At 46.0% G+C, this 13,635-nt stretch overlaps 1 protein-coding gene across 7 annotated transcripts in view; it reads left to right on the forward strand.

Annotated features, from left to right (window-relative positions):
* LOC102459928 (F-box/LRR-repeat protein 21) overlaps positions 1-13,635 on the forward strand; it is a 29,026-nt gene continuing 15,391 nt past the window's right edge. Inside the window, exons 1-4 of one of the 7 annotated variants that reach the window (XM_006116028.4) lie at positions 1-166; positions 6,961-7,060; positions 7,865-8,004; positions 8,465-8,549. The gene's annotated coding sequence lies outside the window, so the exon portion shown is untranslated. The remainder of the gene's footprint in view (positions 167-6,960; positions 7,061-7,864; positions 8,005-8,464; positions 8,550-13,635) is intronic. The other 6 variants (XM_075900433.1, XM_006116027.4, XM_075900432.1 and 3 more) reach the window with 6 other exon arrangements.

The following is a 13,635-nucleotide window of genomic DNA, read 5'->3' on the forward strand; positions in this document are numbered from 1 at the left end:
TGCGCATGCGCCGCGCGGAACGTGCTCGGCGGGGGAGTTGGTGAAAGAGCTCCTCCCCCCCTCAGGCGCGGCAGCGAACCGTGGCTCTGCTGGCTCCCGGTTGGCCTAGATTCAGGTGCTGAGCTTTTTGGCCCAGTCAGCCGGCGGGGGCATCACGGCCGCAGCGGTGAGTGAGAGGGGACGAGACGGGGGAGCGCGCTGCTGGTCGGCGCGGCGGCCGAGGGGGATTAGCTGCTGCGCAATAGGGCCCTGCCGGGACCTGGGAGAGCGGGCCGCTGGGGGGGGAGGGGGCGGCGGACGCTGTTGCCGTGTTTCGGGCTGCGTTGGGGTCAGGGGTGCTGGGGGCAGCGAACGGGGCTTGGGGCGCACTATGGAGATGGGGGCGGGGCGGCCCAAGGAGGGGCGCACTGGACGGACGGGAGGCGGGGCCCGGGCGAAGGAGGCGGGGTCGGGCCCAAGGAGGGACGTACTGGGAAGATGGGGGCAGGGCGCGGCGCGGCCGAAGGAGGGGCGCACTGGGGAGAAGGGGGCGGGGCGCGGCCGAAGGAGAGGTGAAGGGGGCGGGGCGCGGCCCAAGGAGGGGCGCACTGGGGAGAGGGGGGCGGGGCGCTAGAGCCCTAACCTGTAAAGTCAGGAACTGCCGCGATGCGGGGTAATTGGCCTTTAGCCCTTAATTCACTCTGAGCTCCAAAGCTGCTTCTGTTCCTGACGTCTGTCCGGTTCGCGTGGTGTCTGCCGGGGTTGTTTATAAACAGCGGCCCAGCTGCTGGGGTTATTCTAGTCACCTCCCCTGTGCCGGATGGGCTCTTTCAGACTGGTGTTTGGGACAAAATGCAGGACAATGTAGCACTTTAAAGACTAACAAGATGGTTTATTAGATGATGAGCTTTCGTGGGCCAGACCCACTTCCTCAGATCAAATAGTGGAAGAAAGTAGTCACAACCATATATACCAAAGGATACAATTTAAAAAAATGAACAAATATGAAAAGGACAAATCACATTGCAGAACAGAAGGGGGATGCGGGAGGGGGGGGGGGAAGGGGGAGGAAGGAAGGTAAGTGTCTGTGAATTGCTGATATTAAAGGTAGGGAGAGTGGGATGTTTGTGAGTTAATGGTATTACAGGTGATAATTGGGGAAACTGTCTTGGTAATGGGTGAGAAAGGACACTCTCTAAATGACTTAGCCACCTGCATTCTGCTACAAAGACCTTTTTACATCTGCACTTGAAAGGGAATCCTCTGAACTGTCATTCATGTTAAAATTTGACACTTGCCAACAAGGACTTAACAAGACTTTGAACTTTCTCACCCATTACCAAGACAGTTTCCCCAATTATCACCTGTAATACCATTAACTCACAAACATCCCACTCTCCCTACCTTTAATATCAGCAATTCACAGACACTTACCTTCCTTCCTCCCCCCCCTCCCCCCCTCCCCCTGCATCCCCCTTCTGTTCTGCAATGTGATTTGTCCTTTTCATATTTGTTCATTTTTTTTAATTGTATCCTTTGGTATATATGGTTGGGACTACTTTCTTCCACTATTTGATCTGAGGAAGTGGGTCTGGCCCATGAAAGCTCATCATCTAATAAACCATCTTGTTAGTCTTTAAAGTGCTACATTGTCCTGCATTTTGCTTCAACTACCCCAGACTAACACGGCTACATTTCTATCACTATTCTACATGCTGGTGTTTGGGAGTGAGAGAGATGAAAATGAAATATCCCATGGCCTATCTTCCATCAGACATCAAGTTCAGTGTCTAATACTGGATATCTCTTCTCAAGTGAGAGACTTGGCAGGGTCAGGTATATTGTAGAAGAGAGGTAATACTGAAATACAGCTGAAAGGAGCAAATGTTTCAGTGGTACTTTGTTAGGCATGACTGAGTTGATGTCACCTTTCAGTGTGTAGATGGAGCTGAACTGGGGCAGTGTCACCAAAGACTTCTTATAATTGTTGGTCTGTACAAACTGTAACCAAAGGAGAGTGTCAAGTTAAAAGGGTAGAATGTTTTAAGTTTGATACAATATGCTACTTAATTAGGGTGAAATGCTGCAGGAAAAACTGTAGAGAGCATCTTGATTTCTGTTATTCCATAAAGAATACGTTTATACTTTATAAGTTAAAATATTGAAAGGGGGACTTTTTAAAAGTGTTTCATTGGAACATTGAATAATTACAGAATAAGGGGATTAAAAAGCAGCTTTAACAAAAATTAAAAGGGGACTTCTTTTCAAACAGGAGTTTAACAAGATTTCTGAGTAACAGCTGTTTTAGTATTTGGAAAAACAATTCATAGTCATGGGTAAAAATACAGAACTCAATCACTAGCTTCATTTTTTTTTTCAATTATGTGGGCTAATGGGTGAGAACAATTTTTGTAAGTCTGGAGCCCATCTTCATATTTAAAGTAACTGTGTCATCCCTAGAGATGTAAGCAAGTAGTCCACTAACCGCTAAGCCTAGGTTAATCTAGTTGACTACTTGCATTTCCTCCTCTTCCCCCCCCCCCCCTCCCTTGCTCCATCTGTATGAAGCAGCAAGATGGGAGCAGGAGCCAGTGCTGGGGGGGGGAGCTGGCTTAAATGCTGCAGCAGCCTCCCCCATTCTTCTCACACTCACACACCCCCCACCCCCACTCCACTCCACCCCCCAGCAGTCTTCAAGGACTGCTGCCATCCCTTTATCAGAGACAGCAGGGAGCTGTTTTTTTAATTGGCTTCCCTTGCAGACCAGCTACTGCCTGGCACCCCGCGCTGCTCATTTTGTTAGTGAGGCAGTGGCAGGCGGTGGTGTCAGGAAACTCTCTGGGGATGGGGCTGGACTGCACTTGCTGCCAGTCCCGCTTCCCAGGGGCTATAGAATAGTTGACTAACTGCTACGAATTCAGATGGTTAGTCGACTGTTCTGTTATCCAATAGCTAACATCCCTAGTCATCACCTATACTCTGATATCATACATCAAAGGCAGGAGGAATGACAAACCATTTTTATGAGTTTTTTTACATTTAAATACTGTCCTGAAGCAAGTGTATTCCAGTTGTCAGTAGGGATGTAAAATCCCATTTAATTAGTTAACCGGTTTAATGTTAAGTTTAAATTTTTAAATGCAGGGGGATACTTTGGCCCAGCTGGAGTGCTACTGGGACCACTGCAGAAGGGGGCTGTCCCCTGCCTGTTGCAGGCCATGTGGGGCTGAAGCAGCCTCCCATCTGTGTGGGCAGGAGGCTGCTTCAGCCCGCAGTGGTTAACCATTAACATCCTGGCCTGGATTATGTTTGTCTTAAAAAATGTCTACCTCTGTCTTTCCTTTAGAATAATAGTACAGGCAGTCCCCGGGTTACGTACAAGATAGGGACTGTAGGTTTGTTCTTAAGTTGAATCTGTATGTAAGTCGGAACTGGCGTCCAGATTCAGCCACTGCTGAAACTGATCAGTTTCAACAGCGGCTAAATCTGGACGCCTGTTCTGACTTACATACAGATTCAACTTAAGAACCCCAGGCATCCCAATGTCAGCTGCTGCTGAAACTGATCAGCGGCTGATTCCAGGAAGCCCGGGATAGGGGCTTCCTGTAGTCAGCCACTGGTCAGTTTCAGCAGCGGCTGACTTGGGGACGCTCCTTGGCGTTACTGGACCAACCCATCAGCTCCCAAGCTGCTCTGCCCCAGGCGTCCTGATTCAGCCGCTGCTGAAACTGACCAGCAGTGGCTGAATCAGGATGCCTGGTGCAGAGCAGCTGGGGTGCTGCCGGGTTGGTCCAGTAGCGCCCAGAGCGGCGCTACGGGACCAACCGGCAGCGCCTCAGCTGCTGTACCACAGGCGTCCGGAGCAAAGCCGCGGAGCACGGGGGCAGCGGGACAGCCCAGACGCGCCGTGGCTGTCCTGCTGCCCTCGGGCTCCGTGGCTTTGCTCTGCTTTGCTCCCCGTCCCCCTGGTCTGCAGACCAGGGGGACGGGGAGCAAAGCAGAGCAAAGCCGTGGAGCATGCGGGCAGCCCAGACGCGTCTGGGCTGTCCGCTGCCCGTGTGTTCCGCTGCTTTGCTTCCTCTCCCTGGTCTGCTGGAGACCAGGGAGAGGGAGGGCCCGGTTTGTAACTACGGATCCGACATAAGTCTGATCCACGTAACTCGGGGACTGCCTGTAGTCCCATCTTAGCTGGTGATTATAATCGGTTTCCTGTTACTGCCTTGATTCTTATTTCTTTAAGCTTTGACTTTCCCTTAATTTAGGATTTAGGACCTAGTGGGGAAAAATTGCAGCTCCTGATGGAGCCGGGATGGAACCCGGAACCGCTCAGGTCAGCCACTCTCACGGCCAGGCTACTGTGAGCCGCATGTGCGCTCATGGCCCACGCCATTCCACTCACAGCGCCCAGTGCACTACGTCATATCCTGCACGTGTGGGCCAGGTTGCACACAGCGTCCCAGCCTGCACGTGCTAGCAGCTGCCTGCTGAGGGCTGGCGGTGGCTCTGGGACCTGGGCATAAAGTTAGTGGGGGAGGGGGATTGGGTTAGAGTGGGGAGGGGAGGTGCCTGGCTCTGGGGAAGGAGAGGGGAACAGGGTTGGTAGAGGGTGTGCGCACAGCTCACCGGCCACTCAGCATGCCAGCTGCTCAGCGCATGTGCCCCAGCACCTGGAGGGAGATGCATGGCTCTCGCAGCGGTGGTGGCTCCAGCACCTGAGAATTAGGTTAGACTGGAGGGGGGATTGGTGTAGAGGGGGGCCAGTGCCTGGCTCTGTGGGGATTGGGTTAGGGGTGTGCGTCCTTGGCTCTGGGGAAGGGGACTAGGTTGGGGGGGGGGGGAGGAGGAGAAATGGGGAGGGGAAGAGCATTCAGTGCGCTTCCTGAGATCCGGGATCCCCAGGTACTGGCCCCAGCTGTCTCTGTCCCCTCCTCGTGGCCAGACCCCCCCCCCATGAGCACCCTGTTCTAGCACCCTGTCCCCACCAGCACAGTTGGGTCCACATTAGTGAGGCTTGGAGGGGATTTGGAGCAGTTATTTTTTTAAGCATCTCACTTGTGTGGCCCCGACTGACTTTTCTGTGGATCAGTGACCCCTGACTCAAAACAGTTTCCCCGCCCCCTCCCCCATAAATAAAGACAATGCTGAAACATTTTGTGTTTGACATAATATTTTATTTAAAAATGAATCCTGGCCATCAAGCCCCAAATTGGGACGGAGCCCCTAACTGGCTGCAGCATCATAACACTCTTGCACCACCCTCCTCCCCCGGACCCAAACCTGAACCTATCATACACTGGAACCCCCTGTCCTGAGCCTCTCTCATCCCCAGTCTTCTGCCACAACACTCCTGTACCATCCATACAGTGCACTTAAAGGGCCAGTTTCCTTTGTGTTTGCTTTTTCCCGTGTCAGAAATGTGCTGGTTTCTACAGTTTTCTGGATGCTTAAGTTCCAGATATGTACAGTAAAACCTGTGCTATCTTCTGATTTCTATTTAGAACCCCAGAATATTTCAAATAGATCTATTATCTTTTTGTGGTGATGAGCAATGTTTTGTTATAAAGGATAGGCCACATTATTGTAACTTTTGCACCTTGAAAACTAACTAGCTTGTTAATCTTAGTTGTCTTGAAAGCATGCTAAATCAGACTTGTTGATGAAACCCAAGCATACATCATACATTTTAGCTATTTACAGCTATTTTAATTCAAATATGTACTTTGAGATGCATTTAGCTTAATAAGCCAGTTGAGTTGCACAAAATGCGTTCTTTTGTCTTGCTTTCAACTCTTATTCTGGTTGGATATTTCAAATCTTTCTCACTAGCCTAGGTCACTTTTTTACTTGCCCACATCACCAAGAGGAGGAACCAGGCTACAACACATCAGAAACTGTATAAAACCAGCATTGTTTTGTTCTGCAATTCTTTCCTTCAGAATACAAACATTCTCACAACATGTATTTTGTCTGCACTTGAATTTCTCAAATGTTACCATTCAGTACCAGGATCAAAAACTTCAAGGGGAAGTGTATGGATCTTCTGGCATAGTTATCTTATGCCAGCAAGTTTATGTAAGATGTGTAAGACTTTATCAGTTTGTGCAAAACCTATTGGGACATTGTGGATTGCAAGAGACATTTTATCAAAGCAATCATTGAACACCTGCCCCTTAGGTTTGTTCCCGTCAGCAACATACTTCTCTAGACCACTTCCCTCAGGCCTCTTTTGTGGTGTACCCCTTGGCCAACCTTGCATGGCTCTATATTCTTTCCCAATTTGTGGCTTCCGACACCACTCCAAGTTGCCTAAAGAATGTCTGTTTTAAAGAATGAGTATCTTTATGTAGTTTTTTCACAATCCTTGTTTCCTGTACTTGTTCAGTAGTTTGTGTAGCAATAGAAAGTTATTTGTGTGCTCTAACACCAATAGGATGTTAAGCTAAACAATAAGGCAAAACAGCTATCTGTACCCCGTACAAATACTTAATTATTCCCTTCAGTTTAGTGATGAGGTTGGTAGTATCAATTTTTATGTTAAGATTTGTGTGCAGTTGTCAGTTATAGTCAGATCTTGTAGCTCTTTAGCTCTTACAACATTTGGTTGGATTTACTTTAGACTTTCACTTCACATTGACTTCTCTGCATAAGTGGTTTACTACTTCAATTCCTTATACCTTTTGTTAAAGAAATGTAACAAATATGACTAATTAAAACTAAATGACTAAAGCCCTGCATGGATACAAAATTCCTAGATCGTTTTTGCACATGCAGATATGTGGATATATCCATGAAGTTGGGCTGACACAACAAAATTTGTTTTTGCTGTGCTGGGGGCTGCTATATTTCTCTGTATAAACGTCAATAGGAAAGAAAAAGGCTAATGAGGTGACTAGTTCCTTACTACCACACTCATTCTTATACAAGATGGAGACTCAGCATTAATTTTTGAACTTAAAATCTTTTTGTGGCATTTTTATCTAGACAGGAAGTAAAAGCGGACAGATGCTGGTGAATGCCCCATGGCCGCGGCTATCACAGTTCATTCACCCACTACCCACCGTAACTTGGAAGCTTTCTTTAGGTAAGAAAATTGAATGTCCTGTACAACTTACACAATTGGGCTTTTAGATCTAATTATATTGGTTCTATAGCTTTATAGTTATACAATATGCTCAGATATTTTATGTCATAGTTGCTTTGTTTTATTTGTGTAATTACTAATTAAAGTATTTACTGTCAGAGCTTTCTTGTATACTGTAACAGCTGATACCTTTCTGCAAGAATGTTAATGCATGTGCAGAACTATCAAAAGGGTACAGTCAACTTCAAAAAATCTTCTGTTAGGAATATCATGTAATGGTAGGATGTGCACGGGTAACACAAGATTACTGTAACCGAGACATCAAAGTTAAAAAAAAAAAAAAATTCGGAATGCTATCCACACAGATTCTGTCTTGTGTTTTGGCTTCTTAAAATCAGACAAGTACAGCTCCCCAACTCTGATATTCTTTCTTGTTTGAGCTGAGCAACATTTTGTTCCCCCTGCCAATGCATGGAAGTACGTACCCCTTTAGAGAGTTGCTTGGTCAAGGGGAATGTTGTATTTTTGTGGTGGTTTGATATGGCATTTAAAATGCTTGTAATAGTATAGCTGCTGCTAACAGGTCCCTTCTGAAAGAATAATTTGGCACCAGTTGAGAGCCATGCTCCTTGGAGTTCCCTGTTCTTTTGCAAAACTGCTGGATGAACATGTTGAGACTAGTCTTTCAGTAGTGCTCTTGGTTTAATTAAAATACTTTAAGAATTCTTTAAGAATTCTAATAAAGTCCCTCATGGACTTCTCAGACTTTGCAGGTCAGTTTGTCTTTGGTCAATGACTTTACAGGTCAATTCATCTTCTGGGACTCCTCCCTGCCTTCTGGTTAAGGAATCCTTTCACACACACAGGATGGCTCAGCAATGGTATGGATGTTCAAATACCTGAAAGGTGCTGATGTTAGACAGGAACTTCCACATTCTTTGGAGGTATGTGTGCATGTGCACCTCTGATTGAAGGCTGCCTTGATTATATCACTTGGAAATTAGACTGTAGTTAACTTCAGTAGTAGTCACATCCTATTTTTAAATAATAGTTTACAATATAGTGTCACAAATACAACTATTTTAATTAATACCAGAATAGAACAGAAGGTTCTGTGAATATTTATAAAAGAAAAAAAATTAGAGATCTATTTATCTGGAAACTGTACATGTTATATAGTCAACTTTTTTTCAGTTTGTGGTTCTGCATTTGGTATCACGTAACAGTGTGGTGCAACTTTGCAAGAGTTTTAAAATATTGCAGAAATATATCAAATGCCAAAACTATATCAGACTCAAAACAACTGATTGTTTACCCATATTTTGTTCGTTTTGCAGTCTGCATTTTATGTAGCATGTGTAAGCATTTACAAGGTACTTACTCCGTATTTTGGCCCCTCCCTAGCATTTGAGGTGTGGTCACAGTCATTGCGTTCTCATGATTCTCAGTTGCCAAGACCGTCCTTGGAGACCAATGGCAGCACCCACAGGTTAGACAAGCCTCTGTATGCTACCTCCTTATCTGTGCTGGGTACCAGATGTCCATTTCTGAGCAAATGACCCTTTATATTTAGAGAGTGCATGCACAGGTTTCATAGTTGTATCATTTAGATGATGTACAGATTTAAAATTTTAGCAGTGTTTAATAGTTGTGAAATTTTGAAGTGAATAATAAATAGCATTTATAAAGATTCACTAAAAATATTGCAAAGGGAAGCAATATTTGGAAAAGCTAGAATTAAGGTTACCAAATGTAACCTTAATTCATACACATACACCCCCTGCCCTTATATGACCATTGTAATGGATATGCGCAACATTTTTTCCACACATTCTTATGACAGAGTATTTGAGACTCCAGAGGGGAGTCTCTTGCACAGACTTGTTCCCATTTTCTTTCAATTATGACCTCTTTTGCCCTGTCTCTTCCCCACCCATGATTCCTAGTCCTATTTTCCTTACCTAGCAAACGCCAGTTTCCACTTCTGAGACTTCCTTTCCTAGTTTCTTTGTCTGGGCTTCCAGTATCTGTTAATCATTTACCGCCTGTGTTTCCTATCCCTGTGGTTTCTTTCCTCAGGCTCCACATCTAGTATGTCATGGCTCTCTTTTCCAGGCTACTTGTCCAGCTAGTTTCTCCAACACTTTCTCAGATTTTGTTCTTCCTCACATTGGTGCTCATCTAGTCATAATCTATTCCACCTAATTTTGCTGTTTTCCATCTGTATTTAAATTGAGATCTCCTCCATCTTACCTGAGCCTAGCAGTTATGTAGTTGAGATTGAGACCAACACTCAGGTCTGGTTTCCAGACTGGCATGCAGCATCTATGTGCTACAATTTCAGGCAAAGTCCTGCTCAGCTCCTGGTTGGGGTGTGTGATCAAAATCTTTGGAAAACTTAGCTGTGAAGTGCTAATAAGTCTGAACCATATGTATACTGCAGTTTGTCAAAGGTCGAACTTGGCCTAATTTGGACAGATTTTCATAGAAATATCAAGGTGTACCTTTGACTCCCTTCCAAATGAAAATCCTTCATGTGAAGGGTTTTAGTTGCTTATCAAAGAAGATGCCAGAAGTAACATGGGAAAGCATGTACTCTATTCCTTATTGTTAGAATAGCTGAGCTATTTCGGGTGACTGCATTTTTGTTTAAAAAAAAAAAAATTCAGCCAGAGGAAGACATGTGGCCTGGAAAAATTAATCCCAGGAAGTTTAAAGTTTGCATAGTTACAAAGAACCAAAAACAGAGTTTTATAATGGGAAGCTATCAAATTGCAGAGCCATTTAGTAAATATTTTAACAGGTAAATTGGTCAGACCCTTTTGTCAAAAACTGAATAATGAAGCAACACATTAAGGCTGTGTCTAGACTGGCAAGTTTTTTCCACAAAAGCACCTGCTTTTGTGGAAAAACTTGCTAGCTGTCTACACAGGCCGCTTGAATATCTGCAAGAACACTGACGATCTCATGTAAGAAATCAGTGCTTCTTGCGGAAATACTATGCTGTCTACACTGGCCCTTTTGCGCAAAAGCTTTTACGCAAAAGGACTTTTGCTCGAACAGGAGCAGATCAGATTTGTTTTGTGCAAAAAAGCCCCAATTGTGAAAATGGCGATCGGGGCTTTTTTGCGGAAAAGCGCGTCTAGATTGGCACAGACGCCTTTCCGCAAAAAGTGCTTTTGTGGAAAAGCGTCTGTGTCAATCTAGATGCTCTTTTCTGCAAGTGCTTTTAATGGAAAACTTTTCTGTTAAAAGCATTTGCGGAAAATCATGCCAGTCTTAGACGTAGCCTAAGGGTATATTAACATGAGCTAATATGCTGCTCTTATATTTTTTAAATTAGTAAACATCAAATTCTTGATTTAGTTTTGAAACTTGTCTGTTTGAACAGAATAATTTACCGTATATTCCGGCGTACAAGACGACTTTTTATGTTAAAAAACATCCCCCAAAAATCGGGGGTCGTCTTGTACGCCGGGTATACATCCCAGGCGCGCCTGGGATGCCCCCCCACCCGAGCCCCTCTGCGGCTTTGCAAAGCCTCGGGGGAAGCCAGCGGGAGGGCATCCCAGGCGCGCCTGGGATGCCCCCCCGCCGACTTCCCCTGAGGCTTTGCAAAGCTGCTGCGGCTTTGCTCCCGGTGCCTCTGGTCTGCTGGGGACCGTCTCCAGCAGACCAGGGACACGGGGAGCAAAGGAGGCGGAGGGGCGCTGGGGTATAAGATGAAACCCTATCTTTTAATTAAAAAATTAGGGGGTCGTCTTAAACACCCAGTCGCCCTATACGCCGGAAAATACAGTACAGTTTAATCAGTTAAAGACAAAACTTCAGTTATCTTCTAATGTATTATGGTTTAATCACCATTTCTTTTTAATGTGGTTTTCCTCTCCCTATTTCTGTGTGAAGATTACACAACAAAACTCAAGTACAGCAAAATTGACTAGATAAAGAGCAGAATATTTTTGTGTCTCAGTTACGGTAGTCTAGGTAGTGAAACAATAGATTTTCATACTACTTTTTTCCTATTCTTGGACCTGATTACCTTTCGAGGCGTGTATGTGGGGAAAATACTTCTGAAATAATCATATGCAGTGTCTTAGGAGCTTCATAACCTTCTGTGAATTGACTTGTGTTCTTCGTTTTTTGTTGTTTGTAAATATGATCATACTTCACCATAGTCTTTAAAGTGGATTTATTGCTGGAATAATTTCTCTGGTGAATAAAGTCATCTATCTACAAAATAGACAACAGGGATGCGGATCATAGTGAGCTAGCGTTCTAACTAGTTCTATGAATAGATGTCTTCTCCGCTGGCATTTCTCTGCATTGAACATATTTATTTCCTGTTCTTCCAAGTGATGTAAACCTACAGTCTCGTTCAATTCCTTACTAAGCCCTGCAAAATCAGGTCGCATTAGTAGTGGAAAGTGTCATCTTTCAATTTTCTTGAAAACTGTCATTTCATCTCAGAACATGGATTACTACAGCCAGATCTTTAGTTTCATCATTCTAGATTCCAGAAACTAATTCTGGCATTAAATGTGAAAGCTTTGCATAGCCTCTGCATTGGGGACAATACAGTTGCTATTTTTCTCAGTGGACGAGGATACCATAAAAACATCATTTCTGTGTCATAGTCTTAAAAATGGCTTCAGACTGGCAACAGAAGCATATTGGGAGCAAACTTAATTTTCAAACATCCTCAGTGTAACAAACTGCTTATAACAACATTGACCATATGTCCATCTAAGATTCTTCTTTTATGATGAAGCTCTATCAAATCTAAAGCCTATGTGCTCACTTTGTCTCTGACATCTGCCAAAGTGACTAAAAAGGATTCTAGTTATGATAGAGGCATGTGATCTTCTAAGGTTTAGAACAAACCACTGACTCATTTACAGCCACTTTCCTCAGGGATTGGGGTACCTGGCCCTGCCCACACACCACCCCCAGAATGTCTCCTGTAGGCGTTCTGAGGGTGGGGTGGTGTTGCCCCCAGCGCCTGCCCTCAGTACTCGAGGGTGGCTCAGGCCACGCTGCTGTGTTGCTTCCCAGTGCCCATTGGGCCTGGGAATCTGGATCCATGTGGCCTCCTACCTTCCTACTGCTTCCAGGGATGGGGAGGTTTGGGTTGGCTCAGCTCGGGCTGCACAGCTGCCTCCCTTCCTTCTGCTCCTGGGGATGTGGAGACATGTGCCGGCTCAGGCCATGCAGCTGCCTCTCTTCTGACTACTCTGGGACACGGGGAGGCTGTAGCCATGTGGCAGCCTCTTACTGCTGCTACGAAGGCTTGGACGAGCTGAAGCCATGGCTGCCTCCTTTCCTGCTGATTCTGGGGTTGGGGGCGCTCAGGCTGTATGGCCTCTTCCCTCTGATGCTCTGGGGATGCTGGGGCATGTGTGTGCTCTTCCCCTCCCCGTGGTTTGGGGTGCACACTGCTCCTCCTCCCCTCCCTGTGGTAGGGGCAGTGCCTCAGTGGAGCGGGCAAGGCTGTAAGTGGGGCTGGAGGCCTGCCTACTCCAGCTGCACCGACTCCCCATGTACACAACTTTACTACCCTTTCCCCTGGTTGCCTTCATAAAGGTGCAGCTGGAAGTCTAGGCATTCAACTCCTATTGGCTTGCCTCAACTACCTTCTGTGCCTTGGACAATTTCCCTCTTGGTCTCCAACCCATAGGGATATTAGTGGGACATAAGCAGATCATATCAGGATCCTGCAAGTTCCTGAAAAATATGAAAGTACAACAGTATTTCAAAAAGTAGTTGGATGTTTGAGAGAAATACTGGATTTAGTTTTGATACACCATTAATATATAGAAAGTGAAGGGTTACTGTCCATATTTTAATTGGTAAAAATTTCTTTTAAAGTTCCTGGACTAAAAAGACAAAGGGTTTGTTGGTGCCATGTTTGTTCCAGGATATTTGACAGACAAGGTGGGTTAGGTAATATCTTTTATTAGACCAGTTTATATTGTCCGGTAAAAGATTGCTTCTCTCACCAACAGAATATATTACCTCACCCACTTTGTATCTCAGAAATGGGTTTAGTTTTTTCAGAACTGACCTACAGATACACACAAAGTTAGGCTTTTCATCATTGAGATTAGTTGTCTCAAGCTTCTACAGCTGTGGTCACCAACCTGTCAATCATGATCGACTGGTCGATTGCGAAGCGTTCGGGCAACCCTACCTCCCATTTTTCCCCTACCCCCGAGAAGCCCCACTACCTACCTCTAGTTCCAGAAGTGCACGGGCTGCTCCCCTCCCACAGCTCTGTTGCATGCTGGGGGAGGAGGCATTGGCCCCGGAGGAGGAGTGCGGAGGCTTCCCTGTGCCACCAGCGCTGGAGGGGTGAGTTGAGCGCAGGGGTTTCCTTGTGCCATGGGAGTGGGGGTCGGCCCCGGGGTTTGGCTGGGCTGGGCCGTGCCGTGCTGCGGGAAGGGGGTTTGGCCCGCGGGGGTTGGCCATGCAGCAGGAGGGGGTTGGCCGCCTGCGCTGCGGGAGGGGGGTTTTGGCCCCAGGGCAGGTGCCCGCAGAGGTTGGCCGCGCTGCGGGAGGAGAGGGGATGGGCCAGG

This window comes from Pelodiscus sinensis, chromosome 17 (assembly GCF_049634645.1).
Source record: "Pelodiscus sinensis isolate JC-2024 chromosome 17, ASM4963464v1, whole genome shotgun sequence".
NCBI lineage: Eukaryota > Metazoa > Chordata > Testudines > Trionychidae > Pelodiscus > Pelodiscus sinensis.